Here is a 21,666-nt window from a genome sequence, read left to right on the forward strand (position 1 = left end):
ACATATTACACACACAGGAAAGACCTAACAGAAGATCAGATTTTCGCTGAGACTTGAAGAAGTCTTGAGGCAGACATAAAATGGGAAAACATTCCAAGAATGAGAGATAGCTAATAAAAATGTTTGGAGTCAGGAGATGGAATGTTTTGTGCAAGAGATAGCAAAGAGGTTCATGGTCCCACTTGATACTAGAGTATGGGGAAATGTGGATTAAAGGGTAAGATGTCTGGCAAGGTAGGGGAGCCACTTTGTAAAGTGCTTAAAGAAAAAATTAGATTTTTATATTTGATACGAGCCATAATCGTTTCTGATTCATTAGAAATTAACGTTCAGAATCTAAGGAAGCTTTTCAATTTTTCAACCATCCTTCTACTCCTTGGAAGTTTTCTTGTAACTTGGACAGACAGTTCATTAAACCCAGCACTTATTCTCCAGTTGTATGTTCCCTGACAAGTTGTTTTCATCATTACATGTGCCTTTGTTCATCCCATCACTCTAATCCAGAATGTGCTCATCTGGACCACTCTGGGCAGGTTTCAGTTCCTCCCTGCTTTGTGACTTTCACAAAGCCGTTCCGAGACAAATAGGACTTGGACAGATTATCAGTGCGGAGGAGAAGAACCACAGGACTGGAGGAGGGTTAAAAATGATTAGCATGAGTTTGTGAAGTGACTGACACGTTTATTGATCCTTATGGTCAGGATCATGTGGCTCAGATCTGGCGGAATTCCCTGAATTGTGCCTGTAACCATCACAAACATCCCCCTTCCTTATCAGTTTGCTGAGATATCCTTTCCCAGTGGTTGTTTGACTTGAATCAAAGAAGGAAATCTCTCAATAGATCTAGGTTTAGATAAAATTGAGGGTAAAATTAGACATGAAAAAATTCCTCCTTTCCTGTGATACAAGAAAAAAATCAAATGTCTTCTTTTTCCTTCCTTATTTCCTTCTTGCCTTCCTTCCTTCCCTCATTTCCATCATAATTGCAGCTCTACCTTAAACCAGGAAATAGCCAATAGAATTCTATGTTGAGCTGACAATGTTACATGTGTAAAGGTATATTTATACACGTATATACATATATACAAACATACATACACACATATATGACTAACCAATATATTATCTATATCAATGGTAAGGAGAAATGGTAAAGGGCAAGAAAGCCCACCAATGTACACTTAGAAATTAAGATTTCCCCCAAGCATAGTCAAAAAATGTCTTCAGATAATGGCTGATATTGACTGTCTATAAGTCCAGAAAAGGCTCCCAAATGGGGACATAACTAGGGGTGGGGAAGGGCTCCAATGGACTGTCAAAAGGCAAGTCACTGATACTCATTTGAGACAAACCCAATTTTTTCATGGTTCATTCACTGAACATCTATCAAGCATGTAAGCTGTAGAAGGAATTAGAACGATGGTAAATAGGATAAAGTCACCATCCACAGGATGGCTACAAATTGTGCTGCTAAAACAGATAGAGTAACATGCCTAAACTTTTGTACTCAGTTCTTCCAAAATAATGCAGGGATTCAGGCACATCAATTTTGATAATAGCTCACATGAGAATAGCCCTTCAATATGTATATTATTAATGCTTTACACTATGTTATTCAGAGTTTATATTATTATCCCATTTGTAGATGGAAACTGTGGTTCAGTGAGATTAAATCAAGTATTCATGGTCACACAATCAATAATTTGCAAAAGTAGTATTCAGATGCAAGGTTCTTGTGGACCCAAATCCATAGGTTGTTTCACTGTACAATATTGACTCTTATGTTTCTCATTTACTCTGTAGAGTCAGCCTAATGTGGTGGCAAACTTTGATGGTTTTTTGGGGAAGACTCATTGCCCCTTGTCCTATTTACTTGCAATTCTTCTATTAGAGCTACATCATTTTAGTTCTGTAATTTTTTTTATTAAAATTACAGAGACCTCTTGGAGGGTATGGACTTCATCATTCATTCATGCCTTGGTACACACGAAGAATCTCGAATCCAGTTTAGAGAAAGGCAAAGCGGTATTGAACAGGATTAGTAAAGACTAGGAGTGGTGCCAAAGACAGACTTTCCTGAAATTCACAAGATCATACATTTAAAGCAGGAAGTGATGGTGGATGGTGTCTAGTCCAACCCTTTCATATTTCACAGATAAAGCAAATAGGATCCAGATAGGGTAGATGGCTTGCCTAAAATCATACAAGTAATCGTTACAAGAACTTAGATTTGAATATAAGTACTTTGTCTTCATTTCCATTGTAACAACCAAGTTCTTACTAATTAAATCTTCCCTGAGTATGATGTAATATGTGTTACAGGAAGAGAAACACTAAATATACATCTTCTAGATTATGAATAAAATGCTAAATAAATCTGGACAGCACTCAATCTTATGGAGACTTGAATAGATGGTTTTCTTCAGTAAAACATAATGAGAGTAGAAAGAAAGTGGATAGAGTTGAGATCTGGAGTTAGGAAGAGCTGGGTTCAAATTTGACTTCAGACAGTTGCTACTTGATTGTCCAGCCTTTACTGTTTTTCTATCTTAGAACAGATACTAAGACAGAAAAGAGGGCTCTAAAAAAGAAAAGAAATGTATTGATGCTATTATTGACTTTTATTGCCATTCCATTACCTAGTGTGATGGCTTACATTCAAACTACTTTTAATGAATTTTTTCAAGTAATTTTTAAAGATGTTTTAAATGAAGTTTCTAACTTCTAAAATGCAAACTAGATTTCCTTTACAGCTTCTCCCTTCTACCACCTTTAATAAGAATAAAGGCAAGAATAAAGGCAGTCATGTTTCAATATGTGATAGTTTTCTTTATGAACACAAGCTGTTTGTTGATCAAGATTCCATTTTCATCTAGAAATGCACAGATTTATTTTTCTCATGTTATTTTAGCATCAGTCAGGTAATTCATATCACACTCTGACCCCATATTTCAAAGAATGCTTTCATCCATCAGTATAGGAAAGAGTGAAAAACCTTGTCTAAATGTCTCATCATATTCCAATGTACAGACCTTTGTTGCTAAGACACTTCTTATTGGGTGTGCAAATACCAAAAGGGCCATCTTATCACCTACTATCAAGTTAAAGAGCTATACATTTAAAGGATGAGAGAGAAAGGATTTATTTTTATTTCTGCTGATTCTTTATGACTATTATCTTTAGACCATTATCAAAAGTTTTTTAGTTAATACTTAAATAAAGAATCTCTTAGAGGAAAGGCAGCTAGATGTCTCAGTAGATAGAGAACCAGGCCTGGACATAGGAGGGCCTGTGTTCAAATCTGGCTTTAGACACTTCCTAGCTGTGTCACTCTGGAAAAGTCACTTAACCCTGATTGCCTAGCTCTTACTGCTCTTCTGTCTTGGAATTGATTTTTAATATCAATTCTAAAATAGAAGGAAAGGGTTTAAAGCCAAATCCACTAGAGGAAAGCATCATTAGTAGTGCCACATATAGAGAAGTGGACTTGGAATTGAGGAGAAATGAATTTGAATCCTATCTCAGACACTAGCTGAGTGACCCTGGACAAGTTACTTAATTTCTTTCAGTCTCAGTTTTCCCTTATGTGAAAAAGGATTTTATGTAAAATGTACCTATCTCACAGGCATGTTAACCAGATTGCTTTAAAAGCCTCGGCATACCAGTTACTATGGTTATTATTATCCTACAATTATCAAATACATCCCAAATTATATGCGACTAATCAAATTTCACACATTTTCCGAACCACACAGCAATTAATGTAGATAGCTTCAATTTTCATACGAGTTTAAGTCTTTCAACCTAAAGAAGAGAATATTCATATTCATCTCTATTCTACCTGGAAAGGACTGTTGCCTAAATAACTCAATTATTTTTCAAGGTCTGATTTGGAATTTTACTTATATTTTTGTAGGTCATTGTATTTATGAAATATTTTACTCTCTGAGATATAAGCCTGATCATTTCTAAAGTCCATTTCCTCAAGCAATTCAATTCTTTTATGTGAGTGGGCTGTTAGAATTCCTATACTCCATGCCCCAACCAGCTACCTCCTCTTTATTCTCTCCCCACCCCTCCAGGTAGAAATCAGACTTCCCTCCTTTAATATCTCCTTCTATTCTAACCTCTTCATAATTTTGGGTCATATAATTATTTTCCTAGCTAAAGTTTTGTTCCACCGTCTTATTGTGCTGCAGAGGCGGCCTTGGTTTCTTGAAGGCTTTGCCAACAGAACTCATTTTGATAGACCTGGGAAGCTGGAAAGACTTTGGGTACTTAGACCAATAAGGAAATATACGTGGCTAAAATGAAGTCATTATAATGTGTGCTGATGAAAGGTATGCTTACACTAACAGAATATTAGAGCCTTGAAATATCAAAGCATTCCCTTTATTTGAACATACATTTCCCATTTTCTCTACTTAAGAGTAAATTCCTTGAGAGCATTGACTGTGTCATTTTTTATCTTTTGTCTTCAAGTGCTTATCAGAATGCCTTTCTCATTAATAAATTCTCATTGAACTAAATAGATATAAAATAGAATTATAACTTTCAAGGGGGAGATGTGAGGTCATGAGTATCCAAGGTTAAGTGATCCTCATTTTTCCAGGAATGAGAGCTAGAAGTTGATAGTGAAAGAATTGATAAAATAGACAAGGAGGGTCATTTAACATTAGGATGAGTTGTGATCAGATATACTAGAATACTGAATGGATTTTAAAAACAAAATGGGCGCTTATCTGACTGAGATAGCTCTTTAGTTGGTCCTTGTACAGTGGTTACATCTGAAAAAAAGACTGATTTAAATGTTGGGTCTACTACATGGTACTATGTGACTTTTTGCAAGTCACTTATAATCTCTTTTTAAAACGATGAGTTCTTTATCTGTAAAATGAAGGAGGTTAGATTAGATGATATCTCAGATCCTTCTAGATCCAAATTTGTGGTTTTATGAAATGAGAGAGAGAGAAAAGAGAAGAGAGAAGAGAGAAAGAGAGGGAGGGAGAAAGAGAGGAGAGAGAGAGAGAGAGAGGGAGAAAGAGAGGAGAGACAGAGAGAGAGAGAAGAGAAGAGAGAAGAGAGAGAGACAGGGAGAGACAGAGAGGGAGAAAGAGAGGAGAGAGGGGGGGGAAGAGAGAGGGGGGGGGAACAGAGAGGGAGAAAGAGAGGAGAGAGAGAGGGGCGGAAGAGAGAGAGAGGGAGAAAGAGACATTTTCATGACCAGAAGAGTGATGGAAACCATCTCCAAGATTCATTTAAAATAAAACTTAGCGAGATCCTCTCCAGTAGTGAGAAATGTATACATAGTCACTCTTCAGTGAATCAGATTTAATAAATGCATTCCTGAGCACTGCTGTCAGTTGTAGGTATACATGGCTGCATTCTGCAAGACTTTGTCAGGAGCAAAGGTTAATAAAATTCTCCAGCTTTTCTAGGGTTATGTTGAGATCATATATTATGCGTGTTCTCTGAGCCAGCTCCCTAGATCTCTTGCTAAACTGACATAGTATTATTGGTGACTATATTTCTGCCAAAAATGTATCTTCCATGAATTATGGTATCATAATTTTCCTATTAGATGACAGTTTTCTATTGAAGCACACAAATGCATGTGTCTCTGTATAAATAATGCTAATTTTTAAAGATCCCATATGTTTAGAAAGAAGTTAATTCTTGAAAATCAGCTCTGTCATAGCGATAGCAAGACTGATATGGGGTTAGCAATTCTTTTCCAGTGGGTGTAGGAAGGGAGATTAGGGAAAGTTTCTTGGACAGGTCTTAAGATCAATATGGAACATGAAGAAGAAGAAAAAAAGATTTCTACAATCTAATTTCTGGGAGGAATGCTATTAGGCAGTAGGCAGGGTCTTCATGAATTCACAGAAAAGGAACGGTCTAAAACAAGACTGTGAATTATACAAAAATCCATGTATTGGATTGTAGAGTAGATAAAAAAAAAAAGCATTAAGCTAAAAAGATAAAATGCAAAGATATCTGAAGGACCTAAAGGACTTTGCTTCAATAAGAACTTTTGCATACACATGAGATTGTGCTTATTTTCTTGATAAATGAAACCACAATCAATATACTTTGTTCAACAACTCCCTTTTTGTGTGCATTATAGTGGATATTAAAGAAAGGTTTTTCTACTTACCGAAACTCTTTACCACTTTCATGGAGGATGTCTTGCACAGGGTCAAAGTAGAAAAGGATTCTCTATCATGATACCTTCTTCAGAGATGATATTGTATGAACGCATCAAGCCTATGAATGTAGAAGATTTATTATTATTCAAAAATGATACAAATAACAATATAAGAAATATTAAATGGATAGAAATGCCTACTGTCAAGATAATGACAGTTGAAAGACATTGAGTTAATAGAGAAGTATTTACATTTATGGCAGGCACTAAAAATGGACTGCAGAGTTGCTTAAAGGAAGAGTGGACAGGATTGAAGGGCTTATTTATTTTTAGGATTGTCATTAACGGAGCTTAAAAAACTTAAGAGTTCTCCATAGTCATATTTTAATGTTCCTTCAATATGTCAGTTTCAGGGGGTTCTATTCTTAATTAACAATCATTTATTAAATGTATTTTATATAGATTAAATGTAGATATAAATATATCTAAGTGTTCAGGATACAGAAAAAACCGTGAAACAACCCATTTTCTGAAGGAGTTTACATTCTATTCTATTAGAGAGATGACAGATAATAAATAGATAAATAGATACAAAAGATAGAAAGATATAGAGACAAAGAATAAATATATACAGAATAAGTTAAAGTGAATATCAGGTAATTAAATTCAAGATAGTGAGGGAAGCCACTAAGAGTGGTAATAGGGACAGGGAAGATATCAATAAATCCTTAATCTAGTACTTGAGCTATTTAAAAAATGTTTTTAATTTAAAAATTATTTATTTATTTTTATTTTACATTACCAATTTTTTTCCCCTTAGGATTCCTTTCTTCTTTCTCCTTCCAGAGAGGAAGAGACAAATAGAACATTTTTGAGTCACCATTTTTCTTATATGTAACATATTACATGTTTTTTGTTATAAGTATGTAATAAATCTTAATAGATAAGTTTATCCCAAGAGAAACAAGTTCCATATTAGTTATGTCCAAAAATCAATGTCTCATTCTTTTTATTTTCACTCCCTCTCCTCTAACTGTTCCCAAGAAGGCAGATAATATATAGGTTACACATTTATTATCATATAATACATATTTCCCTGTTCATCATGTTATGAAAAAAGATACATCACAAAATGAGCTGCTATAAATATTTCAGAGCATAGAGTGTAGGTCAAAAGGTATACACAGTTTTATAAGTTTGAATGTAATTCCACATTGCTTTTCAAAATTTTTGATCATTTCAAAGTTCCATCAACAATGTATCATTGTCCCTATTTTTCCACCTCTTCCAACATTTATCAATTTGCCCTTTTATCATTTATCCAATATGATATGGTTGAGATCATATCTAGGAATTATTTTGATTTCATTTCTCTAATCAGTAATTTGGATCTTTTTTTCACATAGTTATATACAGCTTTAATTTCTTCATCCCAAAATTGTCCATATCTTTTGACCATTTATCAATTGGAAAATGGCTCATATTCTTATATATTTGACAATGTTCTTTATGTATTTTAGATATGGGACTTCCATCTGAGAAATTGTTTATAAAATTTCCTCCAACTTTTTCATTTCCTTCTAATCTTTATTATATTAGTTTTATTTGTAAAAAACTGTTTTAATTTAATGTATTCAGAATTATCCATATGACTTTTTACAGTGCTATCTCTTGTTTATTCATAAATTCTTCTCCTATCCATAAATCTAATAGGCAATATAGCCTTTGTTCTTCTAATTTGTTTATAATATCTCCCTTTAATACTGAGGTCTCTTATCCATTTTGATCTTTTCTTGGTAAGTAGTGTAAAATATTGGTCTATATGTCATTTATGTCAAGGTGCTTTTCAGTTTTCCCAACAATTTTACTACATAGTGAATTTTTACTCCCAAAACTTAGAATTTACCTTTTACTATAATTTTTTATGACTGTTTGTTGTTGTCTGTCTATTCTATTCCACTTATTTACTTTTTGATTCTTAGCCAGGGCCAAATAGTTTAGGTAATTACTGTCTTATAATATAGTTTGAAATCTGGTGCTCATAAACTTTCTTCCTTAACATTGTTTTTCATTATATCCTTTTTTATTCTTGACTTTTTTTCCAAAAGAATTTTGTCCTTTTTTAATTCGATAAAATAATGTTTTGGTAATTTAATTAGGATTGCATTGAATAAGTAGATAAGTTTAGGTAGGATTGTAATTTTAATCATGTTGGCTCTGCCCACCCATGAATGATATGGCAATGAATATTGCTCAAATATTATTCAATTATAAAAATCTGACTTTGTTTTCTTTTAAAAGTTATGTTCATTTAGTTTCTGGATTTGTTTTTGAGGATATATTCCTAGGCATTTTATTCTATATATGATAGTTTAAATGAGTTATATGTCACTACTTTTTTTTGTTGGACATTATAACATTTATGCTTATATATGTTAATGATTTATGTGGGTTTATTTTATATCCTGCTACTTTGCTAAAATTATTGATACTTTCACTAATAGTTTAGTAGAATCTCTTGTATTTCCTGTATATAGAGTATCATATCATTTGAGAAAAGAGAGTTTTATTACTTCTTTGCCCATTCTGGTTCATTCAATTTCTCTTTCTTCTCTTATTGCTATAGTATATGCTAGTATTTCTAGCACAATATTAAACAATATTGGTGATAATGGAGTTCCTTATTTTACTTGTGATCTTTAAGGGAAAGCTTCTAATTTATCTCCAATTATAAATAACATTTGCTAATAGTTTTAACTACATACTTCTTGTTAATCTAAGGGGGGAAATCTGTAGCTTTGCTTTTTAAGAGATTTTATAGGAATAGTTTTATAGGAATGAGAATCATATTTTGTAAAATGTTATTTTTGCATCCCTTGATATAATCATATGACTTGTGTTACTTTTTTGTTATCAGTTATGTTAATAGTTTTTCAGATATTAGACCACCTCTGAATATCTGGTATAAATCTTGTTTCATCTTAATGGTCTTTGTGATATATTGTAGTATCCTGGCAAATATTTTACTTTGAATTTTGCATCTCTAATCATTAACAAAATTGGCCTATTCTTTCTCTGTTTTTGCTATTCCTGGTTTAGGTATCAACACTGTATTTGCTTCACAAAAGAATTTGGCAGAAGTCCTCCTTTACCAATTGTTCTAAATATTTTATTTAGTATCATAATCAGATTATCTTTCAGTGTTTGATAAAAATAACTTGTAAATCCATTTGGTCCTGATGCTTTTTTCTTAAGAAATTCTTTTCTATTCTGTTCAATTTCTTTATCTAAGACAGCTTTAATTAAATATCCTATTTCCTCTTCTGTTAGTCTAGGCAAATTAGAATTTTACAAGTATTCACCCATTTCACTTAAACTATTAAATGTGTTTTCATATAATTAGGCAAAATAATAATAATTATTTTGATTTTATCTTCATTAGTGGTAAATTCACCCTTTTCACTCTATAAAAATCACATTTACTAATGGTTTATAATATTTTACAAAGGCAAACAAATTAAAAAGAAGATAAAATATAAACAAAACTGATAAATACCCAAAAAAGTATGAAAATTTGGGCTATATACAAGAGTCATGGACCACCGACCTCTGTGAAGTCTATTATCTTTTTCTTTTTTGTCGAGCCACTCTTTTTCATTACCATTTTATAACATTCAGATTTTTAGTAGTTATCCTTCCTGTTTTCTAGGGTCTGCTTAATAGGGTCTGCATCAGTTCATATAGATCTTTTCATCAAATATTGCATTCTATTTATATGCACTTCCTGGGATGGGAAAACTTTATTTTTAAAAGACAGGATTCAATTTCAGAGAATAGCTTGGATTCTTTGAAAATACCACATAATTTCCTATTCAATTCTACCCCCAGCTTATTATGCAGTTATAGTGTCTTTCTAAAGTGTTCATATAAGGTCTATGAGATTCGAAGGAAGATAGAGATACTGATGAAGACATTCTAGGGATGGGAGACACTTTGTGTAAATATGGAACTGTTTATGCTCTCCATTCTAAAGCCTTTTGAGTGACTTTGGGTCACATTTAGGAGATTTTGTCATGTTTCAGAGTTTGGAGTAATAGGGAAAATGTCATCCAAATGTAGGAATATTAGGAGGACTCACTGTTTGTATGGAATTCTTCTTCCATTTAGACTTGGCCCTCAACATCCTGTATCATAGTAGCAGGTGCCTTCAGTAAAAATGTTCTCATATTTTATTTCTTCTTTTATATTAATAATTAAATAGCCATCAAAGTTTAATACACAGGTTTATATATGTGTGGGCATATACATATATATGTACATGTGTGTTATATGTGGATATGAACATACTGTATGATTTTAACATATGTATGGGAGATATCACATTGAAAAGGGGACTTTAAGGTTTTACAAGCTCCAATGAATCAAGTTGGGGGATGGAATGGGGAGAGGAATAGTTAGCTAACAATAAAAAGTGAATTTTTATATGCTCCGCATTGTTTAGTCAGTCTTATCACTGCAAAGATATAGTTTTCTGCAGAATACTGTTTGTGAGAACCTTTGTTTATGTTCTTCGTGTATAGCTGTAATGAAGAACACTGACTTTAGAAAAGGCTCAAACCCATTCCAGGACATCACTTGGCCTCAATTCCCTGAGCTGTAAAATGAAGGGGTTGGACTAGATGGCTTCTGAGGTCCTTTCTAGTTTTAATTCTGTGATCCTATAATCTGAAAATATTCCAAGAGACTGTTCATAGTGATGAGAAAATAGGCATGAGTCAATAATTATTGCTCTCTATACAATATTCTTTTTTTGGTAATAATTGTAGAAATGATTTTTCTAACTCTTAGATTTTCGTTAAATAAATGTTTATTAAAGGGGGCAGCTAGGTGGCTCAGTGTTTAGAGAGCTGGACCACCTGGAGACAGGAGGAACTGGATTCAAATGTAACTTCAGACACTTCTTGCTGTGTGGTCCTCAGTGACTCCTTAATCCCCATTGCCTAGCTCTTACTGCTCTTCTACCTTAGAACTAATACATAATGTGTGTGTGTGTGTGTGTGTGTGTGTGTGTGTGTGTACACTCTTTAACCTCTAGCCTGTACTTCCGTAGTGTATACTTGGTCTAGCCCAGGTCTTCCCACCTTTATTTTCTTTATTATCATTTCTACTCCCTCATGGGGAATAGGAGATTCATGATGCTAGAATCTAAGTATTGTTTTTCAACCAACCTTGATGGAAAAAAAAGTTCCTTATAGAGATTTCACAGTCTATTATTACATATGTCTTGGGCAGATACAGCAGATTTGACTGGTCCCAGAATGAAGCAGGATGTGTACTATAGGCTGAGAAACTGCATGGAACCTTTCATTTTCTCAGGTTTCATTAGAAAACAAATACCCTTTTACTACTGTTATATTTCCTTGATCTCTAATTAATTAAAATTTCATACAATCCAAAAGTCATTGCAAAATTTATACCATTTTAGTTATAGCTGTTTTCCTGGAGCCAACTTAAAATGGCTCCCAAGAACTGATTGTTTAATTTTTAGTGTGAGAATTTACATCTTAGAAATGGGCATATGCTACAAATCGGTGCTTTATTTACTGTTTGGTTGATTGTCTAGACTTAAGAAAGTGAAGGAGAATATGTGAATAATGTAGATTAAACTTAAACATGTCCTGTGTGTATACTTTCCCCCTTCCGGTGAAAGAGTTAAGCATTTGCTAGCTCATCCCTGATTGAAACTGAAGGCATAAAATATCAATATTATGATCTTTTGTGTTGAGTGATTTAATTAATATAGTTTGGGATATTAACATCCTAGACCAAGTGAGCCAAGACTTCTGTGCTGCTCTATCTTGAATCTTTCAGGATAGTGCCTTGTGCTTTCCTTATCATGTGGGAGGAGACAGAATAAAAGAATTAGACAAGCAAGTCAAAGAAAGGACTCATATTTTCTATTTCCCAAACCTCAGAGAATTGCATCAATATTATTTTCTTCTATTTGGAGTATTCTTTCCATCAGAACAAATTTCAACCAATCTATGTGTTGTGCTTGCTGTTGTTTTTCCTAAATCCTGCACCATTCTTATTATGAATCCACATAGGATCTTTTCCAAGATGCTAGAGTCCTTCTTCTGGATGTTTTCAAGGTCCTTTAGCAATACTCAACCATATTCACCTATTATATCTCAATTTCACTACAAGGTGAACTCATGTCTTCTTCCAATCATGTATTTCCTCCAGTGTATCTCTTACTTATTTCAAAGAAGATCATCTTCACAAATATGGTGCAATCTACTCATACCCAAAAGATTCCTCTCCATTATTGAACTGATAAACTAGAACTTTGTTTCTTCCTAGACTCTAGTATCCCAAGATTTTCAACATTATGGAATTACCAGAAAAAAGAATGTTGAATGTGTTAAAAGATATGGTTTGAGGCTTGGGTTCTTTGCATATGCAGCACAAGTTTCTAAATGAAAGTAGGCTGGACTTCCATCTTATATCTTAGCCTATGCAGGAAATATTTTCCATCTATTAAATTTTTCAAGTATCATTTGTTAGATATTTATCTCTTTGGAGTAATTACATATCCTGTGAAAGGTCTGTGACCTCATATTCTAGGTCTTGATGCATCAACATGATGTATCATCTGCAAAAAGGGGCATTTACAGGACTTTCTCATTCATAAGGAATCTTTCATAATTATGGGCAAGCCATTCTCCATAATAATGGGAAATAGCTTTAGTAAGCACATAACTAACTATTTAATGTATACTATATGCTATATATTATACAGAAAGTTATTGAATAATTAATATTCACTGCGGTTCCACTTGTTAAGAAATCATGTATAATATGAACATGTGTATGATGAGGCTTATTAAAGGAAAGGCTTTAAAAGGCTACATTCTGCTTTACTGAGTCAAAAGGATTTTTCTGTTTTGTTTTGTTTTTGCAGTCAGCAAAAAATAAATGCAATAGCAGCAGTAGTTCTTTAAATTTACTGTTGTGGGGGCAGCCAGGCCTAGAATTGGGAGGACCTGAGTATGAATCTGATCTCAGATACTTCCCTAGCTAAGTCACGTAACGCTGATTGCCCAATCCTTGCTGCTATTCTGTCTTAGAACTGATACTAAGACAGAAAGTAAGTTTGTTTTTTTTCAATCTAATGCCTTTTAGGGGCAGTTAGGTCACTCAGTGGATAGAGAGCCAGGCCTGAAGATGGGAGGATCTGGGTTCAAATCTGATCTCAAATACTTCTGTGGGGCTCTGGGCAAGTCATTTAACCCCAGTTGCCTAGCCCTTACTGCTCTTCTGTCTTAGGACCGATACTTTGTATTGATTCTAAGATAGAAGGTAAAGGCTTTTAAAAATAAAAATGAAATAAACTTACTCCTCTGTTAGTAACTATTTAGCAACAAACTTTTTGCCATAAACCCAAATCACTTTTAAATTTAATCTGCATCATTAACATTACTCTATCACTTTTTAAAGCTTAGTCAATCTGATTTTTAAATTTTTCTGATTTCCAAGTTATAAATGTTGCCATTGAAAATTTAATTGTCAGTTATCATGAGCTGGCTCAAATTAGCTATCACACACTCCTCTGTTTATAAGCTATTTTCCCAGATTTCTCTTCCCTGTCTTAGTCAAACTTCTTGAAAAAGCTATCTAAACTCATGGTTTCCACCTTTTACCTTAGACACTATCTTCTAAATATTCTGTAATCAGAACTGCTACATGATCATTAAACTTAAAATCCTCTATTCAAAGTCACCAGTAATCTCGTGACTGCCCAAACTAATGGACTTTTCTCATCCTCATCCTCTCTGATGTACCTCAGTTCTGATCTTTCTTATGTTTCTGTACTACTTGAAACTGTTGAACCAACCAACTCACCAACACACAACACACAACACCAACACAACCAACTCTTTCATACAAGATGCTCTGAGCTCCAGTTCAGGTTTTCATGAGGCTGTAATCTCTTGGTTCTCCTCTCTACTTGCAATTCTTGGGGTCTCTTCCTGGATCATAATCCACGAAATCCACCCAATTGTGGATGTACTCGTGTCTCTCTTTGGGGTACTCCTCTTTTCTCTTTCTTTCCTATCAGACCTTCTGCCTCCATCTGCCCATCTCTATGTTGATGACTCCCAGATGATATAGAGTTGTAGCTCTGTCTTCTTGACCTCTACTTTTGTATTTCCCTGATGCCTTTTAGGTATTTTGAACTGGATAGCTCATTGCTATCTCTAACCCAATGTGTTCTATGTAAATTATCTATTCCTTCCTCTTCTAAACTTCCCTATTTCTGTTGAGGTACTTCTACCTTTCAGTTACTAAGTTTTGCAACCTTTCTATCATTATAAACTCTTTATTTTCCATCACCGCAATATTATCTTTTCTCTAAAACTTTCTTCTCTTCCAGACTTCCATATTATATTCAAGGAAGGGCCCATGAACTTTCAAGTTGTCTAATGTTATTTTCTCCTACTTATTATCACTTCCAGGTTTGAAATTTCATCGTAACAATTTCCTCCTCGCGGTCACTTTATATATTATCTCCAAATTTTGTTTCTGCCTCCACAAGATGCCTTGTAACTGTCATTTTGTTTTTGTTTACTCATATTGCCCTTAGCCCTAGTTTGGGCTTCATCTGCCCTAACCTGAACCTGCCTCGAGTTTCTTACCGCTCCGATCCATGCTTTGTACAGCTGTCAAACTGGTTTTCCTAAAGTACAAACCTGAGCATGTCACTTCCCTGTCTGTCTAATGGATACCTGTAGTGCCATGTAATTTTCAGGATAAAGTATTAATTTTTCTGTTCTGCCTTTTAAATCCCCAATCTGGCCCTAGCCTAGTGTTCTGCTTCATGAACACCAAACTCTACTCAAATCGTTTTTATTGATGTTCTTCAGATGCTGAGTACTTTATCTTCCATCTCTTTGACTCCGCACTGCTTGTCCTCATATTCAGCACACATTCCTTTCTCACTTCTGTCTCAGAATCCCTAGTTTCCTTTTGTGGCTTGGCTCAAGTGCCATTGTATCTAGGAGACCTTTCCCAATCTCTGCCTGTGACTGGGGCGGGGGGCGGGGGGGGGGGCAGAGAGAGAAAGAGAGGAGGGGGCGGTGATAGAGGAGGGAGGAGAGACTGAGAGAGGTTATTTGCCCCAGGTTGATTATAAACTTGTTTTCAGTTATTGTTATTATATTCAGTTATTGTGTAATTGTATTCCTAGAACCTAGCTTAAGGCATGGTACATAATAAGCACTTAATAAATTCTTGTAGACTAATGAGATGATTAATTTCAGTCAATCTTATGACTAGGAGCACAGATCCTAAGGCAGAAATCATTTGTGAAAGTCAACATAGTCAACATGTTCCTTCTTGTATCATAACGATTTTTTTACTCTGAGAAAGAAGGTATATATAGATTTATAGCTATTAATTCCCTTTTGATTTTATTTTGCCCTATTAAAATCACACTTCATTCTGTCCTTTTTTTCTAATCTCTTCATCTTGTAACATGATCCCTAATTACTTTTTTTTTTTAAACTCTTACTTTCTGTTTTAGAATTGATACTAGTATTGGTTCCAAGGCAGGAGTGAGGTAAAGGCTAGGCAAATAAGATTAAGTGACTTGCCCAGGGTCACATAGCTAGAAAGTGTCAGAGGCCAGATTTGAACCCAGGTCCTCCAACCTTCAGCCTAAGTCTATATCTATTGATCCACCTAGGTGTCCCCTTCTTTACTTTTAAGATCATCTCACCTCAGATGTACTTTATCTGTCCTAGACACTATTTCTAACTTTGTTTTCTTAATTCTCATTTCTATTTCTCTCTCTCCCTTGCCCCTCCCACAATCTGAGGTGTTCAAAGTACAAATGAGGTATCACTATGATTATGGGGATAATTATACCAATATTGGCAAATCTATTTCATTTTGCCTTAATTTGTCATCTTCTTGGTAGTTTATCAATGTGTGACCAATTCTGGCATCAAGATTTCTACTTATATATTGACTTTCGCTGATTTCTATCATTTTATAAAGCATCACTGCTCATAACCTTTAACTATTGTTCTTTGTATTATTTAGTAAATGAGTGTACTTTTCTTAACTAGGCTCCTTGTCTTTTTCATTGTGAACTGCTCTTCATAGTCAGAATTTTACAGGAAATGCTGATAAAATACATTTTAAAAATTTTTTCCCATTTCCATTCTTTTTACATTAGTTGTTTGTTTGAACTGGCCGGTTTGAAGCTGTGTTGTATGCCCTCTTCTTATTTTTGTCTTTTTTTTCTGTTTGGTGTTGATTGTTTTATCCTTTGTCCTCCAAGTAGTTGATGGTTTGACTAAACCCAACTGAAGTTAAAATTACACTTAAATCAGTAGCCAGTCAGTTTCTTCCTGTTAAGATATAATCATTTCATTTTTTCTATATTCTATGTTCACCATGTTATATACCTTTCATTTTTTATTTAACTTTTTCAATTACCTGTAGAAACAATTTTTCAGAATTATTTTCTGACACTCCAACTCTTCTTTAAGAAGATATTAATGTATTCAAAAATATGAGTTTTCTGAATAGTCTGGATTTCTTTGATTTATTTAACTTGAACTATTTATTTGAATTTTAAATTCATAGAAATACAGATTTCATTTGAAGAAACCATGAATTTATATTACTGTGGTTTTGAAGTCAAATTCTTTTTGAGGTGTCCTCAGATAATATATATACATATATGATATACTTATATTTTTCAGGTTTAAAATATCTTATTTGATTCTTGTGTCCTTAATTATGTTTTTATGATTAAGTAGTAGATTCATATGAGTCCCTCTTTTGGTTGGATTATCTATTTTCTGGATCATGAAATTGTCTCTGTATAACCTAGAAACCTCTTTACAGATACATGTTTGGCACTATTTGTTATTCAACAGATGTTTGGATAGTTAGAATCTCCAGAGAACACTATAACTTGCAGTTTCAGTTACATCAAGCTAATCCAGGAAATTTTTGGTCTTGCTCTTCTTCAGGTCTGGGAGTAAATTTGTAGAAGAAATTGTATTAGGCCCCTCCTCTTCCCTTTCCTTTTCCCTTTACCTTTTCACTTACCCTTCCCTTCCTTTTCTTTCCCTTCCTTTCTCACCCCTTCTATCTTTCCTTGAATTTTTTCCCAAGTTATCTTTAATTTTATTAGTCAATGAACTACAATGTCAATAAACTGAAATACAGTTCATTGAATTTATAGATACTCATGATCCATTTCTTTATACATGTTTCTATCATCTAATATGATATCAAATATTTTGCATTTTTAATTGTAAAATTGAAAATGTTCTTTTAATGCTCATTAGCTACTCATTTTCGTGATCTTTGTCTTGCTTTTCAGTATTTGAACATGAATTCTTTTCTAAGAATGATTTAGCCTTGTCATCAAACTTGATTCTAAAATATTTACCTATTCTGTCTTCCACTTGAAAATGCAGAAATATGTGGAGGTTGGTGAAACACAAGTTGATGGAAAACAGGCAAAGAGACAGAGTGTATGATATGTGTATATTGCATGATGAGAGAGACAGAGAGAGAGAGAGACAGAGACAGAGAGACAGAAAGAGACAGAGAGAGGGAGAGACAGAGACAGAGAGAGAGGGAATGAGGGAGAGAGAGAGGGAGAGAGAGACAGAGAGAGAGAAATAGAGAGACACACAGAGAGACAGAGACACAGAGAGAGACAGAGAGAGAAAGAGGATGAGAGAGAGAGGAAGAGGGAGAGAGAGACAGAGAGACAGAGAAAGAGAGAGAGACAGAGAAAGAGAGAGAGAGAGAGAGCATGGTAAGTTGAAAAGAGAGCTGTTCACAGTAATGTGATCATATATTAAAGCTGGAAGAGATCTTAATAATCATCAAATCAAACCCTCATTATGCAATTGAGGAATCTGGAGAAAAGTGAGGTCAAGTTACACAGTTACAGAGTAAGGAAGGATAGAAGGAGGGAATATTAAGTATTTACTATTGGTCAAGTACTGTACTAATGATAATAATAATAAAGCTAGCTAGTAATTATATGGTGCTTTAAGGTTTTCATAACACTGTATTTTTCATCTCACTGGATCCTCATGACTGTGTATGATAGATATTATTGTTGTCCTTATTTTATGGCTAAGAAAATTCAAGCTGAGAGAGGTTAAGGTTTTGCCCAGGATCACATAAATATCTGAGGCAGAATTTGAACTGAGAATCTGACTCCAAGTCCAGCGTTCTTGTCCATTTGTGCCACTTAGCTGCCTCACTAAGGGAAAAACACCAGGGTTGCAAATACAAGCAAAAAGAAACGCAGTCCAAAAAGGATCTGAAGCGGGGGGGGGAGGTAGACTGCCAGAATGGGGTAAAGTGTGAGAAATATTCAGGGGATTCGTGGACTTCACTAGTTTTGGAGGAAGCTTGATCAGTGTGGCTGTTTCCTCAAATAGTGGTTCAGATTCATGGCTTTCTGCCTCCATTCTTTACAGCTTTACAGTGCTGCCTGTGACTCTTTACTGACTGTGTGACCTTAGAAAATTTCTGAATTTCTCTGGATCTGTTTCCTCACTTGTTAACAGATGTTGGACTAGATCAACTTTAAGATATCTTCTAGCTCGAAATCTATTGTTTGGTGGGAAAGAAGTGTCTAAATGAGTCGATGCGCCAAGGTGGAGAGCTGTAATACAAAGGTGGGAGGGAAAACACGCAGGTCTTGAATGACTAGTCCAAGGACTTCTTAAATACTTGCCCCAGATGTGCAGGTGCTGTATTTTCTACAATAACATAATGTATTAAAGTATATTACTGATATCTGCTCCAGTCATTCTTACATACTTACAGTTCATGTTTTGCATCCCACTTCAGATTAAAATTTAAAGTCTATTTAATAAGTTCAGACAGTTTAAAAAATCATTTTCTTAATAGGGAGACTATTATTGTAGCCCAGACAGAGATTACAGAAAGCATTAGTAAAATCCAGGAATCCAGATTCTCCTCTGCCCAAAGTTATCGATTTGCCCTACTTACAGTTTCTTAAAATTTTTACTTTTGTGTCCTGGATCAATAAAGGTCTCATGGATAGAAAAAAATGCCTTTAGAATATATCTTCATATTTTGATGTGATTTTCCTTAGCTCTGAAGCATTAAGAAAGGAGAAGGTCTAAATTGTTAAATATTGTCTGTAACTCAATCATAAACTCATAATATATAGGCCAAATAAAGTTTGTGAGAAGATGCTATTCCCCTCTAAGATAGCTTATTAAAAATTGTTAGCTAAAGAGAGTCTGTGATAGCTCTAGTTTTATGGTAAAGGGTTATTCTTATAACCTTTAACAATAAGTTTTATAAAATAAAATTTAAAAATGAAGTACAGTTGATCCCACATTTAAGAATGATTTAGTTTCTGTCATTAGGACGTATGTCATTAGGAACACAGGATTTAAAGCCAGAAGAGATTAAATCCCCTTATCTTACAAGTGAAGAAACTGAGACCTAGAAAAGAGAAGTGACTTATACTGCATCACATTAGTTTTTTTAATAACAGATTTGGGCCTTTGAACCCAGACAATCTGCCTCCCCAGTCCTTTGTAACCAAGATCCCCTACCATTTCTTTATAAATCCTACTAGTGCTTCCAGATCATGTTGAAGAGCAGATCTGTGTGTCTCTCCTATTGTACAGTACCTGGGATGGACTTGTGTATCAGATTCTAGTTAGAAACATCAAAATGGATTCTATTTATTTTTTAAAAATTTTTAATTAATTAATTTATTTAAAAACTTCTTCCAATACATATGGGCATCTACTCTTCAAATTATAGCAATTAATCAATAAACATTAAGTCTTTATTACGTGCCAGACTCTTCTGGGGAAAAAAAAAAGAGGTAAAACTCAACATTTAGCCCATTCCCCAAAGGATCTTTAGTTATTGAAAGTTACTTAAAATCTAGCCTCATATACTTTCTACTTGTATGATCTTGGGCAAGTCATTTGATGCCAATTGCCTAGCCCTTACTACCTTAGAACTAATATTTAGGATCGATTCTAAGACAGGTGGTTAGGGATTTAAAAAACAACAACAACAAAGTTACTTGGGGGAAATAGGGGTAAGAAAATTGCACATAGTAGGTAATTAATAAATTTTGTTGAATTGAGTTGACTCAGAGGAAAAAATTCTAAACAAATTATAGTCTTATACTTCTCAGAGGTGTTATAGTAGAGAATTAGTGGGATTCGTTGAAGAGACTATGCACAGGTGTATGAACATTTTACTTAGAATTCTCCAGCTTTCTAAGACATTTTGGCCTTGGAGGAAACGTCCTTCTACTGTGAAGCCATATATATGGCTGAGACAGAGAAGTATGCAGAGAGATGGGAGAAAAGGAGATCTGGATGCTGATTCTATGGCAAGAAGCAAAGAAAGCAAATGGAAATGAGAAATCATGACATGAGAGAGACACATGAAGGCCAGGAGAAGCACAATCAAATGGGACAGGGAAGGCAGGTGGAAATTCAAAGCTAAGTGGATAGCTGATAAGCCCACTGGAGTCAATTCCACCTCACCTTTCACTTCCCATTTCTCCTCGGATTGGTGACAGGACAGGGAAGGGGAAAGAGATTTCCCTTCCTCTATCCCCCCTCTCCCATCATAGCCTGCAACTAAATGTAAATGTGTTCCCTTGTGCTTATTTGAACTTGTGTGCTATTTGAAATGGATATGAAAATATGTGGCCATTTACCATGATTTATATCCAAATTAATAAGTGCACTGTTTGGAAGAGAGGGGGGGGAAGGTAGGGAGAGGGAGAGAGAGAGGGAGAGAGAGAGAGGGGAGAGAGAAAGGGGGGGGGGAGAGAGAGAGAGATAGAGAGAGAGAGAGGCCAATGAAATCTGAAAGGTTTTCACGACCCCAGACTAAGAAGAGATGAACTGATTAGACAGACAATAGCCAAGATAGCAGGGCAGCTAGATGGCACAGTAGATAGATTGCCAGGGCTGAAGTCAGGAAGACTCTTCTTCCTGAGTTCAAATATGGATTCAGAAACTTAGTACCTAATGAGTGGGAAGTAGAATACAAGTCACTTGGTCCTCTTTGCTTTAGTTTCCTCCTCTGTAAAATGAACTGGAGAAGGAAATGGCAAACTGCTCCAGTATCTTTTTGGCAAGAAAATCTCAAATGAGAAGATCACAAAGAGTGGGATACAACTGAAATGACTGAACAACAAGAACAGCAACATCTGAGATAGAAGTGTCTGAGACAGCCATACCCATTAGACCCATGTTGGTGAACCTAGAGTACACATGCCAGAGAGGGCTGTTCCCCTCCCCTCTCAGCATGCACCTGAGGACATTTCTCTCAGCACCCATCCCTCTGCCCATGAGCCCAATGGGAGTGCTTCCTCCCACCCCTGCCTGGGGTAAGGAGGGGGATCACATGCAGCATGAAGCCCTTTGGGCACTCGCTGCACTTGACTGTTTATGAAT

At 34.9% G+C, this 21,666-nt stretch overlaps 1 protein-coding gene across 3 annotated transcripts in view; it reads left to right on the plus strand.

Moving 5' to 3' along the window:
- Nucleotides 1-21,666, plus strand: part of VGLL3 (vestigial like family member 3) — a 62,203-nt gene that overhangs the window by 30,403 nt on the left and 10,134 nt on the right. The window lies entirely within an intron of this gene.

This window comes from Monodelphis domestica, chromosome 8 (genome assembly GCF_027887165.1).
Source record: "Monodelphis domestica isolate mMonDom1 chromosome 8, mMonDom1.pri, whole genome shotgun sequence".
In the NCBI taxonomy this organism is placed as follows: domain Eukaryota; kingdom Metazoa; phylum Chordata; class Mammalia; order Didelphimorphia; family Didelphidae; genus Monodelphis; species Monodelphis domestica.